Source organism: Portunus trituberculatus, chromosome 31 (assembly GCF_017591435.1).
Source record: "Portunus trituberculatus isolate SZX2019 chromosome 31, ASM1759143v1, whole genome shotgun sequence".
In the NCBI taxonomy this organism is placed as follows: domain Eukaryota; kingdom Metazoa; phylum Arthropoda; class Malacostraca; order Decapoda; family Portunidae; genus Portunus; species Portunus trituberculatus.
In genome coordinates, this window is record NC_059285.1 from 24483591 (window position 1) to 24508764 (window position 25174).

Consider the following 25174-nt stretch of genomic DNA (forward strand, 5'->3'; position numbering starts at 1 on the left):
AAATAAATTCTTATAAATAAATGGCGAAGAAAGAACAAAAGCTAACTTTGCTGTGTGAGGAATTTGAAAATTCCTCACACAGCAGAGTGCTGAGAAAAGAGCAGAAACTGGAAAAAAAAAAAAAAAAGGAAACTGGAGATCAGCCTAAGGATATTAGTGTCATTTGAGAAGTGGTAGCACCCACCATAGAGTTGCTCCTTCCTCTCATAACACTGCCACAACTCAGTCTTTAAAAAATCCTACCAGCATGACTCATAACCCCACACAAGGTGGTGGTGGATCTTCAACCCCACTTACACCTGTAAGCAAGGTTTTGCCTATTGTAGCTGAGGTGCGAGTGTTCTGTGGAACAGATCCTGATCATTCTGCCCGTGAGTACATTAACTAGTGTGAAGATGTAATGAGGCATGCATTTGAGACTTACAAGGCAGACAAAATTTGCTTTTTGTGGTCGCATCTACAGCCTGGATTGCAAGCTGCTCATGCTATGCGTGCAAGCAAGTTCACAGAGCCCTCAGAAAACCAGGATTATGATCAGTTTAAGACTAATTTCCTGGAAACTTTTGGTGATAACTTAAAACACAGTTTGTTGAAGGGTGTCAGTGATATTCTGCAATCTTTATTGGAAAGTTCTGCTTCTCTTAACATTATTCAGGCATAATCAGAAGCAAACTGCCTCTCCTCTGAGTTTACCCAATACCTACAGGATAATGGTTGGGCTACTCGAGGCTCCATTGTGTTGAAAGACAACCACAAATTTCTGGAATTTTTCTTTATACCCTTATCAGATAGAGATGTAAGATGTGTGCTTTGTCCCTAGACTATAAACCTACGGAAAACTTGCAAGCATTCGCACTAAAATTAAAAACCAAAGTTGCAGAAAGGGGTGGTGATGCTCGTCTTGCTGCCTCTACAGTGGCGGATCGCATAGCTGCTTCAGCGGTGGCCACGACCCAAGGTGCTCAAACAGCGCTGAGCTTCCTTTTCCCTTTGAACACGGCGGTGATGGCAGAAGGCGAGCCAAAATTTACCTGTCACTACTGCCAGCGTGAAGGATACACTGCGCATAAGTGTTATAAATGTAAGAAGGATAAGCAACAAGCTGGTACCACAGCGCGACACCAGAATCCTCAATAAATGCCAGTACACGCTAAAGAGGCGTATGGATTATGCTGGACTGCCTTTGACTGTCAAATGTGTATGTTACCATACAAAAGTTTTCCCTACATGAGCTGGCTAATACTCAATGTCGTAACCGGCCTTTTAATGGCTAGTTACACATGTGAGCTGTTTTACTTTACACTGCTTACCTGTTAACTCAGGTATGGTTGAATGGCCAAGGCTAGTGGATTCTTTTGTGGGATATTTCACAAAAACAGCTCAAAACCAACTAAATTTATTACTTAACATATAGAATAGCACCACAATTAAACACAAGAGCAATACAATACTACATAGCCACATATTATTATATAATTCACTTTGCGTCTCCACTTCTTTCCATCAAAGTATCTGAGATTACTCACTTCACTTATCCAGCACGATAAAGTCCTACGGTACAACACATGTGTGATCACTACATGCGAAGAATCACCAAAAAATATTCTAAGTTCATTCTACGTCCACAGTACATATCGCACGAAGCTCTATGACACTTAGGAAAATTACTCTAAGTTACTACTTAATAGTAAGGCAAAGCAGAGGAGGAACCCAGTCTTCATGGTGATGTTTAACACCGAAAAAAATTAGAATGAAGAAATGTTTGAGCCAGAAAAAAGTGAGTCTTTTCGTCCTGTGCTTCTCCTTATATTTGCACCTATCCTACGATACCATCGGTCGCCACTACACATAACTTGATCACTTTGTCCTGGGAAGCTGGAGGCGAGGGGCCTCCCAGCGAAACAACGAGTATCTTTACCTTATCTCTACTAAACAAACATCGTTCGCCGTGGTCGCATATTTTCAGCTTATCACCTTATTGTGTCTTTACCGTCTTTAACCACTAACTCAATGTCCAACCCTGGCGCCATCCACTATGTGGGCCTCTGCAGCTGAGGTTGCGTCATGTCTCACATAGTAACTCTCTGCCCTCTGTGTGACGTGTTAGGTCCTGTAGCTGTCGCTGAGCGGGCTCCTGGCCGGCCTCCCGACATCAAAGTCAGCATGACATTTGGAGCAAGGTCATATGTGCTCTGGAGTCTTGTGATGAAATCACCCTACCAAAAATACATGTGCCATTTTCACAGTTCTTTTTGACACAGGACTTCAGGTAAAAGAGATCCTGTAACACAACTTGTGATACCCGAGTCACATGTCCTTACTTCATGACACTGCGATCGCTGGAAACAAAGGGAAAGATCGTACTCTGTCAGCTGCATGCATGAACTATTATTGGCCTACAATGTGTGTAGATATAGATGAGTATATTAACAATTAAGTGTGTACAATGCGCCTAGCATAAGGGTAGCGTACCTAAACTTGCTCCAATCTTGGAATATTCTCCTCCTGTGCAACCTTGGGATGTGGTTGTTATAGATGTACTACAGCTTTCAGTTAAGAGTCATCAGGGCTCTAAGTATGTGCTGGTGATGGTTGATCACTTCAGCAGGTACGTAGTTTTAGCTCCACCTCAAGATAAATCTGCCAGGGCGGTAGCGCACGTTCTAGTGACAAACTTATTTTGTCCTTACTCAGTTCCGAGGGTCTTATTAAGTGACAATGGAACAAAATTCTGCAAGCAACAATGTATTGGAGGAGATCTGTAAACAGTTCAAGATAAAACAAACATTCACAGTAACCTATCATCCCATGAGCAACGGGCTGATAGAGTGCACGAACAGGAAGATTCTCGATGTCTTGTGGCCAGTCGTAAATGGCTTTATGGAAAACTGGGAAGATTGGTTACCTCATGTTGCTGCTAGCATAAACAGTAGCGTTTGTGAGTCTACGGGAAGTACAGTAAGTCCTCATTTTACACTAGTTTAGTATACGATAAATTCGCAGATACGATAATTGACAATTACTACCATTTTTTTCAATTCATGAAAAAAAAATTGCACATACGATATTTGAAATTCCTGCCGCCTGTGATTGTGGCGCTGCACTGCGACCAACAACCAACCAGTCACTTTTGTGCCACCACGACGAATAACAGTGAGATTTACTTACATTATTCTCTGCATTGAAGTCCAATTCTTATCCAAAATGTCACTGAAACGTAATTTGGATCTTGGTGAAAAAGTGGGTAAGGTTAAACGAGCCAGGAAAAGTTTAACGTTGGAAACGAAGCTTGATATAGTCATGAGAAAAGAACTTCGGGAAGGCTCGTCAGCCATAAGCCGTTCCCCGAATTTACCAGTCAACAGTTGCTACTGTTTTGAGGAATGCTTCAAGCCTGCAGGTAAAATTGCTGACAAAACATCGGGAACCCATTATGGATCGGATGGAGGGTTTACTTAAAATTTGGATAGACAGCCAAACACGCCAGCATGCCCCACTCTCGTTGAGCCTCATTTCAGAAAAGGCCCTGTCTATTATTGAAACCTTGAAGGTTGAGATGGATGTGAAAGATGTGCAGTTCAAGGCCAGCAAAGGCTGGTTTCATTGTTTTCAGCGTCAGTCCAACCTACATAATGTCCAGTTTGTTTACTTTTTTCGATTGACTTTCATACTGAGCTGGAACGTATTCCTACCTAATACATGTTAAAACGGGTTCGGTTTACACTAATTTCAGTTTACAATAGCTTTTTGAGGAATGCATTTTTTGTGTAAAACGAGGGCTTACTGTACTCTGTATTTCATACTCTATGGAGTGGAAAAGAAATTTCCATACAACTTGTTGCGCAGTCCTCAGAACCCTGTTAACAATGTGGATGATTATGCAAAATACCAAACTCGAGGTGTTCTCAGACACCTATAAAGGTGTCACGAACAGGTTAAAAACCTCTAAAACTGCCATGAGCTCACAGCAACACTGGCATTCTTCACCTGTAAAAATTAGAATTAGTGATTCAGTAATGGTTAAGGTCCCTGAGAGAAATGCAAAGTTAGCTCCTAAATTTGTTGGACCATATCTGGTAGTAAACAAACTCCATGGACATAAATTTGAAATACTAGATCTGTTGCTAACTACGCTGGAAGTAGTGCACTGCGATCGGCTTAAACGGACCGATGTCAAGCCTAATCTAGATTTAGTTAAAACAGCCTATGTAGACAAAACTAATCGGCTTGGTGGTACTCATGGTGTCACAACCCATGATTATAATCTTCGTCCTCATAATTAAAGCTCTTAAATCTATTCCAGAGATGTTTGCCTTCTTGGTAATCCTCATTCTGCATGCGAGCGTTGCCTTAAAGCCTGCACTTCTCAAGCCAGGAGCTCTGACCAGTCGTCTGGGAAGGGTCTACCTGGTTGAAGACGTTTTCTGGGTTACCTATCCCCACGAGTCTCTGGTGGAAATACCAGAGAGGCTTCAAGATGTCGCAGGTTGGCTGAATGTGGCTTTGGGGAATTTGGAAAAAGAACTCCCAGACGATTCCGAGGAGCCTAGTGAGATTCTGTCCCTTTTACATGCTCGGATGTGCTATGTAAATGACACGATAACCTTAGCTTTGGAAAATTATGAAGGTCTGTCCGTCACTAACCGCACTAAAAGAGAATTGATTGATGGAATAGGTAAACTGTCTCAAATGTTGTTTGGAACAGCAATGAATGAGGATGTAGGTGAGTTGAAAAATGGATATAACCAATTAACATCTGTAGCTAAAGCTAACAACAAAGCTATTAACCTAAATTGCAGAAATATTGCTAGGCTGGAAAAGCAGATACAGGTAGTCCTCAATTTATATGGTAGATGCATTCCAGAAGGAACCGTATAAAGTGAAAATCGTATAAAGTAAGGAATGAATACCCAACTCCCTAGACTTTTTATTTTTTTATAAAAGAGCGAATCTGAGCTTTGTACAGTACCTCCAGCCCCTTTCCATCAAGCAGCCACACCATCCTCATGAGCGTGACTCCCAGCAAATTCACTTCGTCTCTTGGTTGAACAGCCTCGCCCAAGGCTCAGGGACGTCCTCGCACCACTACCACTACCATCACCACCACCACCACTACTAAACTTTGAACGGTCATGGTCAAGACAGCTCCTGACCACAATGGCCCTCCCTGACAGCCCCATGTTTACCACGACCGCCCCACACTACGGACTACGGCGGCCTCAATTTTTTTTTTTTTTTTTTTCTTTTTTACCCGTAAGATGGTTTTAAATTATACTTGTTAATGAAGCATCTTATACTAAGATAGATTGTATTAATAAATCAGTCACTCCCCACTCCCCCATCCCTCTCTCTCCTTCCTCACCCAGTGATAAGTATTGTACCACATAGTATCGCACGTGAGTGCTTACTTTTAATCACAGCAATTATGTTATCGTATAATGTTTATCAGTAAATTGCATACTCATTGATACAATCTGTCTTAAATGTAAGATTGCAAAACGTAACATTAAAACATTCAGTATTTAGCCAAGTGGCATCTCCGGCTGCTGCAGCAAGCCAGCAACAGTCGTCGTCACCTCATAAAAAACACAAACAGAAATTTTAAAATCATATTGCAGATAAACTAGACCTTAAAATGCATATGTGTATATAACATTTTCTGCTTAGAAATGCATGTTCTCTCACCTCTTTCAGTATTTACAGAAAGTCGTGTTACACCCTGGATACGTATATGCACTATATGATCAGGGTACGCCGGTGTACCAATACATTTTGTGCATTTGAATTTGATGTAAAAGTAGGAACTTTTGCACTTTCATGTCAAGATAATGTGAACTCAGATATATGAAATGATGTGCAAAACGAAAAGAAAAAGAAACCACATATTACAATATTGTGGATTTCTATAATAACTGGAATATGGCAACTCTTATTAACAATGGTATTCATGTGACTTGGCTGACAAGCACAGTCCTGTAGAGGCAACCATGGGTGACACACACCAGCGCATTGCTGGAGGGGAATATGCTACATGAGGAAGTTTATGAACGTCGCTGTGAGGGTTGGTCTCTGTCTCCCAGATCACTATCAGAATCACTACGGGAGTCTTCACATTCTTCTGTCTCAATAAAAAAACAGTCTTCATTTTCATCACTGTCCTCAATGTCATTACCGAGTAACACTGACATAACATCACTTGGAGTACCGTTTCCTCCCTCCGGGTCACGGGGATTGCCAGATGTTGCCTCGAAATGGGAAAAGATGACCTATTATGAGGGAACATATGTCTCAAAGCTCAAAGAGGCAAGTGAGAAAAGATGCCAGATACCTCCACTTGCCCCAGGACCTATAGTGATGGGGAGAGATTCAAAGGTTTAGCACGGAAAAATCATGATTCCTGGAACGATCCCCGCCTCTCCGCACGTGACGCTACAATTGTACCGATACAATCACCGTACTTTAAGGGTTAAAATCTGACAATTTTCATGTCTTTCCTGAAAAATATCATGAAGGTTTTATTTCTAATATAACCTTTCCTATTTTTCCAATAGACACCCTAAATAACCTCAACCTTACAAAAATTAAATTTGTTACCAACTCTGTTTCTGAGTTCTCTTTCTCTAACATCTCAGATTTTGAGGCCCGCATACATGAGTCTCTACCAGAGTACCTAACACCATATGTGCATTTTCCTACGGTGTTGATACCTGTCCTTGTCTTCTGTATTTTACTAATACCTTTGTTCTGTTGTCTTAGAAGGGCTGCTTCATTATATGATGCCCTTAAAGCCAGACTCCATTGACAGCAGGAAGGCATTAGGGATACTCCTTTGTAACCTGGATAAACATGGTTAGGTACATTTCTCTAGTTACGTTGCAAGGACAGGTAGGTGACCGAGCAATGTACCCGCCATAGGATAGGTAGGACCCATTGTACTTAAGTATATCAGTCATTATGGAAATCTGATGCAAGCTTTCATAATGTGGTGTAACACTTCTGAATTTTTTTTTTTCTTTTTTTTTTTTTTTACGTAGGGAAGAGGGCCAGCCAAGGGCAAAAAAAAGAAAGTTAGAAAAAAGCCCACTTGAGTGCTGGCTCTCCAAAGAGTAAAAAAAGTGCCAAAACCGTCAGCCAGAATTAAGGGAGCAAATGCCTCGATACCTCCCTCTTAAAAGAAGACAAGTTGTAGGAATTTGGAAATACAGATGCAGGGAGGGAGTTCCAGAGTTTACCAGTGAAAGGGATGAATGATTGAGAGTACTGGTTAACTCTTGCATTAGAGAGTTGGACAGAATAGGGATGAGAGGAAGAAGAAAGCCTTGTGCAGCTTGGCCGCAGGAGGAGGGAGGCATGCAGTTAGCAAGATCAGTAGAACAGTTACCATGAAAATAGCGATAAAATATAGAAAGGGATGCAACATTTCGGCGGTGAGAAAGAGACTGAAGACAGTTAGTCAGAGGAGGGAGTTGATGAGACGAAGAGCTTTCGATTCCACCCTATCAAGCAAAGCTGTGTGACTGGAACCCCCAAACATGCGAAGAGTACTCCATACAGGGACGGATAAGGCCCTTATACAGAGTAAGCAGTTGGAGGGGCGAGAAAAACTGGCGGAGACGCCTCAGAACACCTAACTTCATAGAAGCTGTTTTAGCAAGAGATGAGATGTGAAGTTTCCAGTTAAGATTATGAGCAAAGGACAGACCGAGGATATTCATTGTGGAAGAGGAAGACAGTTGAGTGTCATTGAAGAAGAGGGGATAGTTGTCTAGAAGGTTGTGTCGAGTTGATAGATGGAGGAATTGAGTTTTTGAGGCATTGAAAACTACTAGATTTTCTCTGCCCCAATCGGAAATTTTAGAAAGATCGGAAGTCAGGCGTTCCGTGGCGTCCCCGCGTGATCTGTTAATTTCCTGAAGGGTTGGACGTCTCTGAAAGAACGTGGTATCATCAGCGTAGGAGTGGATAGGGCAAGAAGTTTGGTTAAGAAGGTCATTAATGAATAATAGAAAGAGAGTGGGTGACAGGACAGAACCCTGAGGAACACCACTATTAATAGGTTTAGGAGAAGAACAGTAGCCGTCTACCACAGCAGCAATAGAGCGGTCGGAAAGGAAACATGAGATAAAGTTGCAGAGAGAAGGATAGAAGCCGTAAGAGGGCAGTTTTGAAATCAAAGCTTTATGCCAGACTCTATCAAAAGCTTTTGATATGCCTAACGCAACAGCAAAAGTTTCACTGAAATCTATAAAAAAGACTCAGTAAGGAAAGCCAGAAGATCACCAGTAGAGCGACCTTGACGGAAGCCATACTGGCGATCAGACAGAAGATTGTGAAGTGACAGATGTTTGAGAATCTTCCTATTCAGGATAGATTCAAAAAAGGTAGTTTGAGGGGTTAGAACGGTCACCCTTTTTAGGAACAGGCTGAATATAGGCAAACTTCCAGCAGGAAGGAAAGGTAGAAGTCGATAGACAAAGTTGGAAGAGTTTGGCCAGGCAAGGTGCAAGCACAGAGGCACAGTTTTTGAGAACAATAGGAGGGACCCCATCAGGTCCATAAGCCTTCCGAGGGTTTAGGCCAGCAAGGGCATGGAAAACATCATTACGAAGAATTTTGATTGTAGACATGAAATAGTCAGAGGGAGGAGGAGAGGGAGGGACAAGCCCAGAATCGTCCAAGGTGGAGTTGTGAGCAAAGGTTTGAGAAAAGAGTTCAGCTTTAGAGACAGAAGAGATGGCAGTGCTGCCATCAGGATGAAATAAAGGAGGAAAGATGAAGAAGTGAAGTTATTTGAGATGTTTTTGGCTAGATGCCAGAAGTCACGAGGAGAGTTTGAGTTTGAAAGATTTTGACATTTCCTATTTATGAAAGAGTGTTTGGCAAGTTGAAGAACAGACTTGGCATGATTCCGGGCAGAGATATAAAGTGCATGAGATTCAGGAGATGGAAGGCTCAAGTACCTTTTGTGGGCAACCTCTCTATCATGTATAGCACGAGAACAGGCTGAGTTAAACCAAGGTTTAGAAGGTTTAGGTTGAGAAAAGAATGAGGAATGTACGCCTCCATGCCAGATACTAACACCTCTGTTATGCGTTCAGCACAAAGAGATGGGTCTCTGACACGGAAGCAATAATCATTCCAGGAAAATCAGCATAATACCTCCTCAGGTCCCCCAACTGGCAGAGGCAAAACGCCAGAGGCACCTTCGCTTTGGGGATCCTGCGGAGGATTGGAAAAATAGGACAAGATACAGAAATGAGATTGTGATCGGAGGAGCCCAACGGAGATGAAAGGGTGACAGCATAAGCAGAAGGGTTAGAGGTGAGGAAGAGATCAAGAATGTTGGGCGTGTCTCCAAGACGGTCAGGAATACGAGTAGGGTGTTGCACCAGTTGCTCTAGGTCATGGAGGATAGCAAAGTTGAAGGCTAGTTCACCAGGGTGGTCAGTGAAGGAGAGGAAAGCCAAAGCTGGTGGTGAACATTGAAATCTCCAAGAATGGAAATCTCAGCGAAAGGGTAGAGGGACAGAATGTGCTCCACTTTAGAAGTTAAGTAGTCGAAGAAATTACTATAGTCAGAAGAGTTAGGGAGAGATAAACAGCACAGATGAATTTAGTTTGAGAGTGACTGTTAAGTCGTAGCCAGATGGTGGAAAATTCGGAAGACTCAAGAGCGTGGGCACGAGAGCAAGTTAAGTCATTGCGTACATAGACGCAACATCCAGCTTTGGAATGAAAATGAGAATAGAGAAAGTAGGAGGGAACAGAGAAGGGCTACTGTCAGTTGCCTCAGACAGCTGTGTTTCGGTGAGGAAAAGAAGATGAGGTTTAGTAGAGGAGAGGTGGTGTTCCACAGATTGAAAATTAGATCTAAGACCGCGAATGTTGCAGAAGTTAATGTAGAAAAAGTTGAGGGAGGTGTCAAGGCATTTGTGGTCTTCAACAGGAGAGGTGTCCGACCTGGGGACATTTTGGTCCCTCCCAGAGGGGACTCCGAGGCGTTGTTTATTTTGGGTCCCATTTTTCTTTTAAATTTTGATTTGGAGTGAAGGGTGTATGTGTGGTAAGTGCATGTAGTTTCGTGTGAAGAAGGAGAGCTGTCTTTAGAGGGTAGGCTGTGACTACCCCCTTGAGTTGTGAGACACAAAGGGAAACATTCAACGAGATCACAACTAGCTTTAATGGAAGGTTCACAGCACCTCCTGAACTAGTGCTGTTAGATCTCACTGGGAGTAAGTTATTGTTTCGGTAGGTGTCTACTACCTCCTCCTGCTGACCTCGCCTTTCCCTCAAAACTCAAAAGGGGTTGCAGGTGCTTCTCTTTTTATAAAACTAAACAAGTAATTGTTGCACTCATGATTGACTCAGATAATCAAAACAAAATTAATATAGTCTCCATAGGTAGGATGCAATTTATCACTACAAGTGAGAATTAAATGTAATGAACAATATAAAAAACACCCGGTTGAGATTTCCCGTCTCATGACTGACGCCCTGTTGTCAGCATCTTGAGGCTGGGCGCTGTGGACTGACAGAGGCAGAAAGAGTTTAGCTGGCGACTGAGAAGTACGGGTATCTTACAGTGTGTGTGTGCATCCAAACTGGTGGTGCTGCAAGAATTAAGTAACTCAATGAACTCAGTGACATTATAGACACTTTCCCCGAGTTTAAATCACACTTCTGTATGTACTTGTACATTGTGTGAGGACAGCATTTGTAAGTTTTGTACATAATATACAAACTTTTATGTTCTGAGTTTTTCCTTCTAAACCTAGGTTGCTTAAGAACACCAAAAACAACAAGTGAACTGCTTGGCTGAACAACTGATAAGAGCAATAAATTTGTTAAATTTATGTGGGCCTACAGAATCTACAGTGGCCTGCTATCCAAACAAAATTGCATCTTCTTTACATAAAAAGATTTAACAGTCTGTAGTTTTTTGGGTCCGTCCTGGAGCCTTTTTTGTGTATGGGTACCATGCGAGCCTCATTTCACACTGAAGGCCAGACATTTTCCCATACACAGGCTGAGAAGACTTGGGTGAGAGGGGTAGCAAGTTCCTGGGAGCAACTTTTTAAAAGGGGGTGGCTGACATCATCAGGGGTGGGGGTTTTCTGTGTGTCCAGCCCTCGTAGTAAGCGCATCAGCTGCTGATTCATCACCTCCATCATGGTGACAGTCTTCTCACACTGCTGGACCAGCTGAGGCGAGGATTGCTGCAGGTTCCTCACCTTCATTTTTCCAGCAAACAAGGAAGCCAACAGGTGGGCCCTCTCCTTACTGTTGGTGGTGGTAGTACTGTCCTGCTTGCTGAGAGGAGGGATTGATTCTTGGTGGCCGTTTGTCCTTTACAAGGGACCAACAAGTTTTGTTCCCAATGCCTGGGCCACACATTTTCTGGCAAAGGTTTTCCTCCCACATTCTTACGGCCTATTTGCTGGTTACAACCATCCTCCTGCATGCCACCCTGTGCATGTCCTTGTTGCACTTAGTTGGGTTCCTCTTGTAGTGGAGCCAGGCAGCATACTTTGCCTTGGCAGCAACACAGCAATGGTAGTCAAATCATGGCTGATCCATTGGTCTGGTGGTGTACTCCTTGTGCAGAACATGACATCTCTGGAGGGCAAGGAGGTGAAAGGTGAGTACAAGTGCTTCACTCTCTGCCCCGCCCTGTAGCTCAGTGACCCATGGGGTGTGGGTCAGGTTGTGGTGCAAGGAGGCCCAGTCTGTTTTATTTTTTCTTATTTATTTTATTTTTTGTTTTGTTTATTTGTTATTTACACATCCTACTACTCATAATTATTGATTGTTGCTTAAACCCGCCCCCATATCCACAGCAAACTTACACCATGTCTAACAGCTTGAGAAAAGAAACAAAAGAAACACTTAAGGTTCCCTTTCTAGTTTTCTTTAAGACACTTAGCCCATTTCCTACCCTCAGGTATCACCCATCATATCGATTCCCTTCATTAGCCTCTTTGCTGTCACAGGGCTTGCATGTTGTCTTCAGCTCTTCTCTTTCACTGGGTCTTTTTTTTTTTTTTTTTTTCAGCAGTGGTTGGGTTTGCCTTTCATCACTCTTTGGTTTGTCTGTCTTCTACAGGGAGATTGTAAGTGTGAGAGGTGTTTTCGTTCCCTCCCATCACTTATGGTGGACCCTCATGGGGATTGTCTGTCATGTAGGGAAGTGTTTAGTAGCCTTGCTTCATGTTGGGTTTGCTGCAAGGCCTTGTCCCACAACCAGTTTCTACATCTTTTCGATAGTATTAAAGACCATACTGAGAGGAGGAAGGCTTCTTTTGGTAAGTGTAAGTCTCCCTCTTCGTCACAGCAGCTGCATAAACACATGTGTAGGATGGAGGAGACGTTGGGTCGGCTTTCCCTCTTTCTCTCCTCTTCCCAGGGTTCTCCCTTCTCTAGTTTGCAGTCTCCGGCTTCACAGGTAGACGATTCCCAACTGACAATGAATGGGGCTATGCAGAGGCCAGGGCAAGCAGGACTAGCTGGTGCCACTGGTCCTGAGGTCAAGATGGTATCAGCATTTGCTGCAGGTCCAACAACATCAGGTGGCTGCCATGCCTCAGTTCCTGGGACAGGTAAGGCAGTGCACAGTGCCCTGGGTACTTTTTGCACTGTTTACAGGGGTGGGGTTGGCAACAGCCATCGGTCTACCATTCCTGGCAGCCAGACTCCTTTCCAGGATGTTGAGGCTGGCGTCTGCCATACGGCTCCCATGCCTGGAGGCCAGCTTATCATCCCTTCACACGGTTTAGGCGTAGGTGAGACTATTCCACTTTCTTCAGTGGTGGAGTTTGGCCACAGCCATGCTTTTAGTATGTTTGATGGCCTTCTCCCTACCCAGAATATGAATGTTGGTGTCAGCCACAAGGCTTCCATGCTGGGCAACCAGTCTCATGTTCCTTGTGTAGAGGTTGGTATGTACTCCTTGGCTCCCATACCTGGCAGCCATCCCCTTCCTCTTAGTGGTTTGGACCATGTGGACCCAGGTGAGTCTGTGCCAGTCAGCCTTCCACTTATTCAGGAGGCTTCTGTTGGGGCTGGCTAACCAGTTCCTGTGCCTGGGGGCAGTGGGGTAGGCCAATGTCTTTTGGTTCCCATGCCAGTTAGCCACTCTCTTTCCACAGCCAGGTCTTGTGAGGATGATGAGCAGGACGTGCCTGCCAGTCAAGATGTTTCCCCTGTTTTGTACCTCATAGGCCAAGTGAGGGCCTATCTTCATCTGCCTTCTCCTGAGGCTCCTTCCTTGTCCCAGCTTACGGGTGTAGAAAGAGCACAAGGCTCAGTTTTGCCCCGCCAGCTCTCACTTACTCTACCATGGTCAGTTATGGCTCAAGCTGTCCATGAGGAAGCCCAGTGCAGGTCCCTGAAGAAGCCTAAACCTTGCTCAGCCAATTTTCAGTTGTCTAGGGACTGGTATGGCGAGGCCAAGTCTTTTATCTGCCTGAGGGGGCCTCACTGGCTCCTCCTCTAGTTAATGAGGAGTTGGGTGGTCTACAGGCGGTGGGCAACCCAGCGGTCTCTGTCTCCTCCCATCTGTTGGCACAATGGAGAATGTGTGTGTGGCTCCATGTCTGACATTGCCTCTTGGACAGACCAGGTTTTGGCTACAAGGGCTGGTGCTGCTTGTAGCACAAAGCAGGATGTTTTGGAATTCTTGTCACCACTGGCCAAGGCTAAAAAGAATGTTCTTCGTCCTGCTTCGGAGCTACCGAAGCCACATCGCATCCACCTTCAGGAGGGTGCACAACCTTACGCGTGCCACACACCAGCCTCCATCCCCAAACACTGGGCGAGCGAGGTATAAAAATGCAGCTCGACGACGACGTCAGAAGAGGAGTGATTCGACCTGTACCAGCAGGGGAGGCTACGGAATGGTGCGCCAGGATGGTCGTGGTGGCGAAAAAATCAGGAAAGCCCAGGAGGACAGTTGACTTCCAAAGATTAAACGCCAGCTGCCTGCGGGAAACGCACCACAGTCCCGCTCCCTTTGACATGGTGTCCGATGTACCCCCACACTCGTGCCTCGACGGCGTGGTGTGTACATCTTGGGCGTAGGTAGGGACGTAGGGATGTCCACGTCTTAGCTCCGTCTCACTGCGCCATGCAGGATTGAAGGAAAGGCAGGCTTCCGTGGTGTATTTATTGAGTGGCAATGGAGGTATACAGTAGCTGTGAGTGCGTCCCTCTCTCGTCAAGGTGGGAAGCTGACTGCCGGGTAGCTAGCAGCTCAGGAGCCTCAGTCACTGGGCAGAGTTGCGAAGTGCCTCTATCCTTACTACAGTGTGAGAGACAGGCTAGGCGTGTCACGAGGCCTGGTCACATACGTGTACGACCAAAACCACCCACGCCTGGTCATCCCCGACAATCTCCGTCAGTGAGTGGCAGAACACCTTCACGCAGGCCATCAAGGTACCGACTCCATGCTAAAAAGAGCGAGGCAAACCGTATATTGGCCTGGCATTGAGGGTGATTTACGGCATCACCGCTCCTCCTGCGAGGTTTGCAACACACACGCACCCTCCCAGCCCCCAGAGCCACTACTTCTCACTCCTCCCTGCTACCCGTTTCAACAGACGGTGACAGACATATGCCAGCTGGAAGGACACCATTACCTAGTCTACGCAGACAGGCTCACGGGCTGGCTGGAAGTGTCACACCTGGCGGCGGGGACGGCTGCGAGTGAGATTCGCGATCGGCTGCGGCAATATTTCTGCCGCTGGGGCGCCCCTGAGCAACTATCTATGGATGGGGGAACCAACTTAGTGTGCGAGGAAATGCGTGCATTCCTAAAAAATGGGGGTGACGGCACGAGTGTCATCAGCTCATTACCCTCAATCAAATGGTAGAGCGGAGGCGGCGGTAAAAACTGCAAAAAGGCTGCTACGTGGCAACATTGGCGAGGATGGAAGTCTGGACACCGACAGCGCGTCACTCGCTCTCCTCCAATACCTCAACACGCCACTCCGGGACATCAACAAATCCCCGGTACAGCTGGCGACAGGCCGTCAGTTACGGGATGGTGTGCCAGCTGTCACATGTCGGCTGCAGGTGGACAAGTTTTGGGGGCAGACCCTTAGAAGGCGTGAGCGACAGATGGGGGAGCACATTGAAAAAGTACTGCTCGAGAGCGACAACACAAAGCGTCGCTCTCCTCTACTCCCAGGTAGCAGAGTCCTGGTACAAGACCAACACTCCGGGATGTGGAACAGAGCAGGAACGGTCGTGGAAGACAAGGGGAGCAGGCAGTACATCATATGGCTGGATGGCAGCGGGCGTGTCTCGCTGAGGACAAGACAGCACCTGCGGCCCTGTCACATCCCAGTGCCCACTGAGGAGGCAGGAACACAGGCACCAGCAGGGGCAAACCAGGCGAGCCCTGCCAGCCTACCTGCTCACCCCCAGTCTCACCTGCCCCAACCAGGCGACGCACAAGACCACCGCGGTGGCTCCAAGATTATGTCCAGTAATACACACACATATACATGTACACACGCACACACATGTACACACGCACACACATGTACACACGCACACAGACACATTCAGGGACAGGGAGACAGTTGTATCTTTCCGTTTATTTGTTTGTTTGTTTGTTGCTTCTCATATTGTGGCACTTTTGTTTCTTTACTTTGTATTCACGTCATGTTAGGACATATCCTTCTATTGTTTATAATGTACTGTGAGGTGCCCATGGTATTATATTATTTCTTGTGCACATTGCATCATGCAAAATTGCCTGCGTGCAATCTGTGGGGGGGGGGGGAGTTGTAGGATAGAGGCACTTGGCAACTCTGCCTAGTGACTGAGGCTCCCGAGCTGCTAGCTACCCGGCAGTCAGCTTCCCACCTTGACGAGAGAGGGACGCACTCACAGCTACTGTATACCTCCATTGCCACTCAGTAAATACACCACGGAAGCCTGCCTTTCCTTCAATCCTGCAACGTTGTAGACTCCTTATGTTATGCAGGCAAGCTGTAGTGGATTCGTTGCCTCACACTTTTTCTGACAGGGAGAAGCACCAGCTTCTTTCTTCTCCCTTTTCTGACATTCTATTTGACCCAATTGTGATGGCCACGGTGCAGGACAATGAGCACTTGGCTTTTCAGCAACATGCACTCTTTTCTGTGGTACGGGGATTGGCCTTTTCTTTTCGGGTTTCAGCCTCTGCGCTCCGTGGGAGCAAGATAAAAGGGCAGATGAGGAGGGGTGTGTTTCTTAGTGCCTCTTTGTCGGCTCCTGTCCACAGGCCCTCCGCAAGGGGGGTCCTTTCTGGCCAGGGGTTGTTGCAGTGGAGGATCCCATGGCCAGGGTAGATCTCGCTAGGGAAGTAGTTTGCTCTCTTGTGCCTGTGGGGGCTTCCCTACAGCGGCACTGGAGAAAGTGGATGGAGGTTGGGGCAGGAAAGTGGGTAGTGAAGACTCTGCATTATGAGTATGTCCTCCCCTTTTTGCATCCCCCTCCTTTGTCTGCCAGACCCATAGAGTTTGTGAGTTATGCAGAAGAGTCGTATCGTCATGTGACCTTGGACTTAGTGGTGCAGGACATGTTGGGCAAAGGGGCTGTGGCTGCGTGCAGGTTCTCTAGTGACACAGGGTGGTTTGTTTTTACTGATCACAGCCATCATCATAGGGTAGAGGAAAAGCAGTATTTCCCTCTGACAGTTTATTGATGGCCATAAGAACTGTGGACAAAGTTTTCACTCAATTTCTCAGATGATAACATTACTGACTGGTATGAAACACTTTTAGAATATTACACAAGCTATAAAATACACACATTCAATTTGGCACTGTGACATTTGGTATAAACTACAAAATAAGATATGTACCTTATTCACCACTTTCCTGAGTCTTCACATCACGACATCTATGGCGTGAGTGACGCCCTGAGGCTATATTGTCGGGAACTGCACTCACAAACGAATGCATTGACATTATGCCTCATAAAACATTAAATACTAATGCTTAAGTGCTTTACATATGTTTTCGTGCACATAGAACACTTATCTTATTAGAGCTGAATAATACTGTGATATGTGTAAATTTTACCTCGTCAAATCACCTTCTGCCACGTGGAGCATTTCACATGAGATGCCACTGTACCGTTCCAGCTGTCAGTTGCTGGAACGTTTGTGTGCTGTTCAGACGTCTTTCGCACGGGTTCTCAGCGATTCTTCACCAGCTACGGCAACTGTCACGCAGGTACATTGCCTTTATACTCAGGTTGGATCTATGGTACGGGTTGGGCCTGCCATAGGGCATTGGTATGGGATGGCCCTGCCAGTTTGCCAAACGTGTTTTATTTGCGGCTTGATTGATGCAGGTCGGCAATTATGTCTGATTCGGGGGACCACGCCGCCCTTCCACCTGACGTTTCCGGCTATGGCACCAGCAGGAGAGCTAGTAGCAGAGCTTCCCGGGACAGTGTGAGGCTTTTTTCTCGTGGTAGCTCCAGTGATTCCCCAGTGCGGCAGGGGAAGCGGTCTGAGGATCAGCTGGTACGACGCCGCAGTGTAAACAAATCACCTCGGCGCTTGAGTCAATCTCGGCCCCAAGCTGCCCCTTCTCAGGACGCTATGCCTGAACCTCCCTGGAAGTATGACTCCTAAATCTTTCTCATACTTGGAACTTCCTAGTGCCACATTATCTATTGTGTACATATTGTTTGGATTATCTCTACCCACTCAGCACCCTGCACTTGTTAATATTGAACTGCATTAGCCATCTATCTGTCCATTCTTTCATCCTATCCAAGTCAGCCTGCAAATCCTTGGCATCCGAATCGGCCCTAATTAATCTACCTATCTTTGTGTCATCCGCAAATTTACTGATATCACTATTAATTCCACTATCCAAGTCGTTGATATATATTAGAAATAATAATGGCCCTAAAACTGAGCCCTGTGGCACCCCACTAACTACTTCTCCCCACTCGGAATTTGAACCATTAATTACTACCCTTTGTCGCCTGCCATCTAACCACGCTTTAATCCAGCCTAATATTCTACCCTCGATACCGTGTGCTTTAACCTTTTTTAAGAGCCTCTGGTAAGGTACTTTGTCAAAAGCTTTAATGAAATCTAAGTATAGAATGTCATAACTATCACCTTTATCTGCCGCCTCATAAACCTTGCTATAAAAGCTCAACAAGTTGGTAAGACACGACTTCCCCTTCATAAATCCATGTTGTGTGTGATTAATCAAGCCGTGTTTGTCTAGGTGTTCCCTAATGTTTTTCGCTATTATTGATTCCATTAGTTTACCCGCAACTGAAGTTAAGCTGACAGGCCTATAATTAGACGTTAGGGTTTTATCCCCCTTCTTAAATATGGGAACCACATTAGCTTCTCTCCACATTATCAGTACCTCACCTGACTCAAGTGACAACCTAAAAAGTGCCGCTAAAGGCTCGCTTACGACGTCCTTGCATTCCTTTAGAACCCTTGGATAAACTTCATCAGTTCCCGGTGACTTGAATTTCTTTAGTTTAACTATCTCCTGCTCTACCATCATCTTAGTTATAAGGATATCTGTCAGCCGTTCACTATCCTCTGCCCTAAATACCTCATCGCTATCTGGGATTTCCTGTGTGTTCTCTTGGGTGAAGACAGTTAAAAAATACTCGTTCATAATGCTACTATTCTCTTCCACAGAACTAGCCATTTCACCATTTGTTGTCCTTATGGAACCTATTTCTTCTCTGCTTTTCGGCTTATATAATTGAAAAAATCCCTTAGGGTCCGTCTTTGTTTGGCTGGCTACCCTCAACTCATATTCACTTTTAGCTTTTCTCATTAACCTCTTAACTGATCTTACTAATTCATAGTATAGTGGCCTTAAAGCTTCTTCTCCTGCCTTTAGCCTCTTATATATATTTCTTTTTTGTCCTATGCATCGCTTTAATCTGTCTGTCATCCACCTAGGGTCGTTGCTTTGTGATTCTATTGTTTTATAAGAAATGTTGGCTATCTGACTGTCAAGAGTTAGAGTTTGAAAGATTTTGAAATTGTTTTATTTATGAAAGAGTGTTTGGCAAATAGAAGAACAGACTTGGCATGATTTCAGGCAGAAATATAAGGTGCATGAGCTTCAGGAGAGGGAAGACTCAAGTACCTTTTGTGTGCAACTTCTCTATCATGTATAGCAAAAGAACAGGCTATGTTAACCCAAGGTTTAGAAGGTTTAGGTTAAGAAAAAGAGTGAGGAATGTATGTTTCCATGCCAGACACTATCACCTCTCTTATGTGTTCAGCACACAGAGAAGACTCTCTGACATGGAAACAGCAATCATTCCAAGGAAAATCAGCATAATATCTCTTCAGGTCCCCCCAACTGGCAGAGGTTAAATGCCAGAAGCACCACTTTGGGGGATCCTGAGGAGGGACTGGAGAAATAGGACAAGATGCAGAAATTATATTGTGATTGGAAGAACCCAAAAGAGGAGATTAGTCAACACCATAAGCAGAAGGATTATAGGTAAGTAAAAGATGAAGGATGTTGGGTGGAACTCCAAGTCAGTCAGGAATATGAGTGGGGTGTTGCACCAGTTGATCTAGGACTTAGAGGATAGGAAAGTTGAAGGCTAGTTCACAAAGATGGTCAGTGAAGGGAGAGGAAAGCCAAAGCTGGTGGTAAACATTGAAATGTCCAAGGATGGAGATCTCTACAAAAGGATAGGAGGATAGAATATGTTCCACTTTGAAAGTTAAATAGTCAAAGAATTTACTATAATCAGACGAGTTAGGAGAGAAATAAACAGCACAGATAAATTTAGTGACTATTGTGTCGAAGCCAGATGGAAAACTCGGATGATTCAATAGCATGAGCACGAGAGGAAGTTACGTTGTCGTACACACGGATGAAACATCCATCTTTAGAACAAAAATGAGGATAGAGAAAGTAGGAGGGAACAGAAAAGGAGCTGCTGTCAGTTGCCTCAGACAGCTGTGTTTCAATGAGGAAAAAACGATGAGGTTTAGTTAAGGAGAGGTGGTGTTCTACAGATTGAAAATTAAACCTGAACACACAAAACTACATGCATTTACCACACACACACCCTTCACTTGAGAATCAAAATTTAAATGAAAAATAGGTACTCCAAACCATGCCTTGGAGTCCCCTTCTGGGGAGGGGACCAAAAATGCCCCCAGGTCGGATGCCTCTCTCAATGACGACCACAAATGCCTTGACACCTCCCTCAACTAGTTCTACATTAACTTCTGCAACATTTGCAGCCTTAGATCTAATTTTCAACCTGTAGAACACCACCTATCTTCTACTAAACCTCATCTTCTTTTCCTCGCCAAAACACAGCTGTCTGAGGCAACTAACAGTAGCCCCTTCTCTGTTCCCTCCTATTTGCTTTATTCTCATTTTCGTTTCAAAGCTGGATGTTGCGTCTATGTATGCAACGACTTAATTTGCTCTTATGCCCAAGCTCTTGAATCTTTTTCACCATCTGGCTTTGACTCGACAGTCACTCTCTAAATAAATTCATCTGTGCTGTCTATCTCTCCCCTAACTCCTCTGACAATAGTAAATTCTTCGACTATTTAACTTCCAAAGTGGAGCACATTCTGTCCCTCTACCCTTTTGCAGAGATTTCCATTCTTAGAGATTTCAATGTTCACCACCAGCTTTGGCTTTCATCTCCTTTCACTGACCATCATGGTGAAATAGCCTTTAACTTTGCTATCATCCATAACCTAGAGCAACTGGTGCAACACCCTACTCATATTCTTGACCATCTTGGAGACACACCCAATATTCTTGATCCCTTCCTCACCTCTAATCCTTCTGCTTATGCTATCACCCTTTCATCTACCTTGGGTTCCTCCGATCACAATCTCATTTCTGTATTTCGTTCCATTTCTCCAATCCCTCCACAGGATCCCCCAAAGCAAAGGTGCCTCTGGCGTTTTGTCTCTGCCAGCTGGGGGGACCTGAGGAGGTATTATGCTGATTTTCCCTGGGTTTGATTACTGCTTTTGTGTAAGAGACCCATCTCTTCGTGCTGAACTCAAAAGAAGTGATAGTATCTGGCATGGAGGCATACATTCCTCATTCTTTTTCTCAACCTAAACCTTCTAAACCTTGGTTTAACTTAGCCTGTTCTCATGCTAAACATGATAGAAAGGTTGCCCACAAAAGGTACTTGAGCCTTCCATCTCCTGAATCGCACGCACTTTATATCTCTGCCCGGAATCATGCTAAGTCTGTTCTTCAACTTGCCAAACACTCCTTCACAAGTAGAAAATGTTAATATCTTTCAAACTCAAACTCCCCTTGAGACTTCTGGCATCTAGCCAAAACATCTCCAATAACTTCACTTCTTCATCTTTCCCTCCTTTATTTCATCCTGATGGCAACACTGCCATCTCTTCTGTCTCTAAAGTTGAACTCTTCTCTCAAGCCTTTGCTCCCAACTCTTTCTTGGATGATTCTGGGCTTGTCCCTCCCTCTCCTCCTCCCTCTGACTAATTCATGTCTACAATTAAAATTCTTTGTAATGATGTTTTCCATGCCCTTGCCGGCCTAAATCCTCGGAAGGCTTATGGTCTTGATGGGGTCCCTCCTATTGTTCTCAAAAAGTGTGCTTCTGTGCTTGCACCTTGCCTGGTAATATTCTTTTAACTTTGTCTATCGACTTCTACTTTTCCTTCCTGCTGAAAGTTTGTCTACATTTAGCCTGTTCCTAAAAAAGGTGACCGTTCTAATCCCTCAAACTACTGTCCTATAGCTTTAATCTCTTGCTTGTGTAAAGTTTTTTTTATCTATCCTGAATAGGAAGATTCTCAAACATCTGTCACTTCACAATCTTCTACGATAGTGTGGCTTCCATCAAGGTCGCTCTACTGGTGATCTTCTGGCTTTCCTTACTGAGTCTTGGTCATTCTCTTTCAGAGATTTTGGTAGAGTCTGGCATAAAGCTTTGATTTCAAAACTCCCCTCCTACGGCTTCTATCCTTCTCTCTGGAACTTTATCTCAACTTTCCTTTCCAACCGTTTAATTGCTGCTGTGGTAGATGGCCAACGTTCTTCTTCTAAATCTATTAATAATTGAGTTCCTCAGGGTTCTGTCCTCAGGGTTCTGTCCTGTCACCCACTTTCTTTCTATTATTCATTAATGATCTTAACCAAACTTCTTGCCCTATCCTACGTCTTTCCACGTGCTTTCAGTGAAGACCAACCCTTCAGGAAGTCAACAGATCACGCAGAGATGCCACAGAACACCTGACTTCCAATCTTTCTAAGATTTCCGATTGGGGTAGAGAAAATCTAGTAGTTTTCAATGCCTCAAAAACTCAATTCCTCCATCTATCAACTCAACACAACCTTCCACACAACTATCCCCTTTTTTTCACTGGCACTCAACTGTCTCCCTCTTCCATACTGAATATCATCTGTCTGTCCTTTACTCATAATCTTAACTGGAAACTTCACATCTCATCTTTTTGCTAAAACAGCTTCTATGAAGTTAGGCATTCTGAGGTGTCTCTGCCAGTTTTTCTCACCCCTCTAACTGCTTACTCTATATGAAGGCCTTATCTGCCCCTGTATGGAGTACTCTTCGCATGTTTGGGGGTTACAGTCACAGTTTTACTAGATAGGGTGGAATCAAAAGCTTTTCATCTCATCAACTCCCCTCCTCTGACTAACTGTCTTCAGCCTCTTTCTCACTGCTGAAATGTTGTATCTCTTTCCATCTTTTATTGCTTTTTTCATGCTAATTGTTCTACTGATCTTGCTAACTGCATGCCTCCCTTCCTCCTGCAGCCTCGCTGCACAAGGCTTTCTTCTTCCTCTCCTCCCTATTCTGTTCAACTGTCTAACACAAGAGTTAACCAGTACTCTCAATCATTCATACCTTTCACTGGTAAACTCTGGAACTCCCTCCCTTCATCTGTATTTCTGACTTCTTAAGACTTGTCTTCTTTTAAGAGGGAGGTATCGAGGCATTTGCTCCCTAGTTTTGGCTGACGTTTTTCCCTTTGTAGAGAGCCAGCACTCAAGTGGGCATATTTTTTTTTATCTATTCTCTTCTTTGCCCTTGGTAGGCTCTTTTCCCTTCATAAAAAATAAAAAAAAGAATGTTGCAGAAGTTAATGAAGAAAAAGTTGAGGGAGGTGTCAAGACATTTTGGATCACTACCTGAAGAGCAGTCCAACCTCTGGACATTTATGTTCCCCTGCCCAGAAGGGGACTCTGTGGCTGGATTAGAAGTCACCATTTTTTTTTATTTATTTATTTTTTTAAGTGAAGGAAATGTGTGTAATAAGTGCATGTAGTTTAGTGAAAAAGGGGAAAGTTGTCTTTAGAGGGTAGGGTGTGAGTGCCCCCTTAAGTTGTGAGACACAAAGGGAAACATTCAGCGAGATCACAACTAGCTTTAATTGAAGGTTCACAGCATCCCCCTAACTGATCCAGACCAGAATTGGTCCAGAACAGAACTAGTGTTATTAGACCTCGTTAGGAATAAATAATCTTTTCGGTAAGTGTCTACTACCTTCTCCTATTAGAGTAACCTGGTAAGTAACAGGGTGTATAGAGGTGGAGAAAAAAAAAAAAAAAAAAAAAAAAGAAGCACATGGTACACACCTTTTTCATAGAGGATAAAAGAGATGAGAAAAATATATGACAATGATGCAGAAGAAAGTGAAAAAAAATGAATAAATAAATAAAGTCAGATTGAAAGCAAGAACCATTACACTGCATGGAAGGAAAATTCTGACATTACAGAACTGACACAATTACTTTTACAGTAAGTGGTAGAGGCTCTTGCTTGTTGCAGTCACTCATCACTCATTCAAAGCTCTCTTTACACAGTTTATCCACTCCAGGCATGGTTTTCCTCATAATAGTCCACTGTGCATATCAGCACATGTCTAAACCAATTTTAAAACACCAATTAGTTTTTCATACAGTAAGCCCCTGCACTTGGCAAATTAATTACTCTGGTGAAACTACTGCCAAATGTGAATTTTGCCAAGCACAAGTTCTCTACACCATATAAATTGCCTAGAAAATGCCTCAATCAGTCTTTGATCATTGCCAAATTTCTCTTTTGATCCCTAAAATATCATCTTTTGAGCTGAAATAAAATATTTTGCCTTAACATACACTAAGTCCTCATTATACACTACTTCTTTATCCAGTAAATTCACAGTTACGAGAGATAGATACAGTAATATTCCGCTTAACGAACAGGATAGGGGGTGTCAAAGTTGTTCGTAGAGCGGAAATTCGTTAAGTGGATATAATTTTACCTCGTCAAATCACCTTCTGCCACGTGGAGCGTTTCACATGAGATACCACTGTACCGTTCCAGCTGTCAGTTGCTGGAACGTTTGTGTGCTGTTCAGACGTCTTTCGCACGGGTTCTCGGCGATTCTTCACTGGCTATGGCAATTGTCACGCAGGTACATTGCCTTTATACTCAGGTTGGATCTATGGTATGGGTTGGGCTTGCCATAGGGCATTGGTATGGGATGGGCCTGCCAGTTTGCCAAACGTGTTTTATTTGCAGCTTGATTGATGCAGGTCGGCAAATATGTCTGATTCGGGGGACCGCGCCGTCCTTCCACCTGAGGTTTCCGGCTATGGCACCAGCAGGAGAGCTAGCAGCAGAGCTTCCCAGGGATGTGTGCGGTCTTTTTCTCGTGGTAGCTCCAGTGATTCCCCAGTGCGGCAGGGGAAGCGGTCTGAGGATCAGCTGGTACAATGCCGCAGTGTAAACGAACCTCCTCGGCGCTTGTGTCAATCTCGGCCTCAAGCTGCCCCTTCTCAGGACGCTATGCCTGAACCTCCCTGGAAGTTGGTCTTGGAAGAATTGGCAAGGTTAAAAGATGACGTTGCAAAGTTGACTGCTAAAAGAACACCTTCCCCACAGCATGTGAATTTCCAGGCAAGTACTTCGGGGATACAGCCCCCGCTTCGCCTGCTGCCTTTTCGGGGTTTGTGGACTCCAGCAGCGAGGATGGTGAGATCCGTGAGTCTACTCCTGGGGATAGTGTTTTGTTGCAAGCCGCCAAGGCTTTGGGATCTCATGACAGTGTCTCTGAGGATATTGAACCACAGGTGGCTGCTATGGTCAATTTGTTTTTTGAAAAAGGTCTGCAGGACAAGGACTACCGGGCAATTTCAGAGGACTCAGT

The 25174-nt window shown here is 44.5% G+C and overlaps 1 protein-coding gene across 6 annotated transcripts in view; it reads left to right on the forward strand.

Annotated features, from left to right (window-relative positions):
• The window catches only part of LOC123511349 (thioredoxin domain-containing protein 16-like), a 548807-nt gene that overhangs the window by 46698 nt on the left and 476935 nt on the right, over window positions 1-25174 (forward strand). The window lies entirely within an intron of this gene.